Source organism: Cucumis melo, chromosome 7 (genome assembly GCF_025177605.1).
Source record: "Cucumis melo cultivar AY chromosome 7, USDA_Cmelo_AY_1.0, whole genome shotgun sequence".
Classification (NCBI taxonomy): Eukaryota; Viridiplantae; Streptophyta; class Magnoliopsida; order Cucurbitales; family Cucurbitaceae; genus Cucumis; species Cucumis melo.
The window spans coordinates 4,850,001-4,852,587 of record NC_066863.1 but is presented as its reverse complement, the minus strand read 5'-3'; the positions used below and the strand labels follow the sequence as shown (position 1 = coordinate 4,852,587).

The following is a 2,587-nucleotide window of genomic DNA, read 5'->3' as shown; positions in this document are numbered from 1 at the left end:
CTACTGTGAATTTAGATAGGGCTTACAATGGAAGTCCTTTTGTTTCGGCTGTAATGTAATTTTGAATTCAATATTGAATGAATAGAGAGATTAAATCAAGAAAAACAATGAAGAATTCAAAGAATGCTTTAAAATAAATGGAAGAACAAAAGTCGTACGGATTCACAAAAACTACGTGGATGGATAGGAACTAAAAAAGATAGATTGAAGTAGTTTGGACGATTCAATAATATTATTACTTCAATTCGTAATTTTTAGTTGGATAAATCTTAGTGATGGAATAATAAGTTATAATTCATTGGTTGATTGTATAATTAACCATTTTTTTCTTTTGGTGTGAGGAACTTATCATGAATCCACTAATTTCTGCCGCTTCCGTTATTGCTGCTGGGTTGGCCATCGGGCTTGCTTCTATTGGACCTGGGATTGGTCAAGGTACTGCTGCAGGCCAAGCTGTAGAAGGGATCACGAGACAACCCGAGGCGGAGGGAAAAATCCAAGGTACTTTATTTCTTAGTTTGGCTTTTATGGAAGCTTTAAAAATTTATGAACTGGTTGTAGCATTAGCACTTTGATTTGCGAATCCTTTTGTTTAATGCTAAAAAAATTACGTATTTTGTTTCGTATTTGATTTACTTGGACTTGTTGCTCATGCTTTTTCGAATTATATGAAGCTTCCACTCCTACAATTACTTATTCGTTGGGACAATAACCTTTGGGAATGATTGATTTGAGGATGAGGCATTAGCATACTGACTCGCCTTCTTCCTTCTTAGTCCAATCTCGAATGGAACTTTGTTTGAGGACTCCTAGATAGGAAATGAATCAAATAAGTAAGCTCTTCTTTCATTTCTTTGGGTTACTAGCGCCTAGGCCCTTGTTCATCTCAACTCCACTAATTAAGCTACTCCAGATGAGCAAAGAATTTGCGAAAAAAAGAAATCCAAGAAATCTAAGCTAGTGTATTGATTTTTTTTGGAATCCAAGAAATCTAGTGTGTGCGAGTTCTTTATTTCAAGAAGAAGTTGGATTTTAGCTTCAATCTTTTCTTTTTTTGAAATTCAATTTTTTTTTCAAAAAGCCACTCCACGGTGGTAAAGTCTCATCTTGTGTCTTGGCCAAAGTGACAATAGTCACATTGAACCCTAGAGTCTTAGAGAAGATCTCGAAATGATCTGCCAGTTCTGGGAAGAATTCGAAAAACTCCGTTTCCATCGAGAATTGAATGGAGTTTTCCCGTATTTTGGCCGGAGAATTTAAGAAAGACAGTAATATTCCTATAATGATTTTGAAAGAAAAATTAGACATTTCATGCCCTCGGAGAGTGCTTTCTCGTGCTAGGTCACTGTCATATCCTTTGTCTTTATTTGACTCCGAGAATGGATTGGATCGAAAGGACTTTCCTGTCGAACCCCTTGTCTGTATCAATTTCTGATCGCGCAGAATCTCCATAGCCAATTTTCCATTTTTTCTTCTGAAATCATAGGGTTCCTTTGGCACGACTCTTATTGAAGACGATCCAGGAACTTCCATAACGTTGGTGTGATTCTGTTTGAGCAATGGATCCTGACCGTGATATATCTTCGTAATGAAACTGGAGTTGTTGGCTCGGACCGATTCCTAAGGGGAAAGAGGGCCCCAAGCTTATATACCCCTAGATAGGGAGGTCTAGAATTCCACAGCGATGAATGACCCCATATAAGGCCAGTTCTGGGAGACAGATCAAGGGATTCAGTACAGAGATGCAACGAAACCGGGTGCGAATCGGGTACTCGCCTTAATTATGAGAGGCTGAACATTCCTCTTGCCCAAATTGACCAGAATGAATGCATCTTGCTTTCTCTGGACAGGGCTCAAGAGTGAATATTCTTTCTTGGTGGAAAAAAATGACCTTTGGGTTTGGTGGAGAAGTGGCTATGAAAAGGTATGAGAGGGCCAATGGAATTTATGCGAAAACCTTTTGACTATAGTATAAAATTAATAAGCTACCACGGACCAGGTTAGTGGAATTCAGAGGTTCGACTAGAAACTGAAAGGAGCTGAGAACCAACTAAAGAAACCTATCCAGATCCATTGAGGCGGATGAATGAAGAAAAAAAGGTGAATATGGAGGAAATTAAGCTACGTAGAACAAAAAACAAAGGTCCAGGTGACTCATTCATGGAAGAGGTTAATATGTCCTTATCAATGAGACGCTCAAAGAATTTGAGAACTTCTCTCCTTTCTTTTTTGAAAATATGTGCTATTTTGAATGAAACGAATAGTAACGAAAGAAAATGAGCCCAAGGATTGAAATGAAATGCAGTCATTAGTCATGTGTCAACGCCTTTCTCCATGAAATCTGATCTCCGTCGTCTTATATTGAGGTCAAAGAAAGCGCTTCTTGCCTATATAGGTTTAAGGAGCAGCGATCTAGCAAGGCATTCTAGGCATAGTGGTATTGGATGCATCATTAGGTTGTGTCGAGTCAAATCAGCTCCCTTTTTATTCGTTGCAGAAAAGAGATCCCTTCCCCCCGCTTTCGAAAATGATGAATATTCAGTCCGTGGGTCTGCAGGTACTATGAATCCTCTGACTCCCAATTGGC

The 2,587-nt window shown here is 38.8% G+C and overlaps 1 pseudogene; it reads right to left on the bottom strand.

Moving 5' to 3' along the window:
* Positions 1-1,038: 1,038 nt before the first annotated feature.
* LOC127150304 (60S ribosomal protein L5, mitochondrial-like) overlaps positions 1,039-2,587 on the bottom strand; it is a 1,799-nt pseudogene continuing 250 nt past the window's right edge.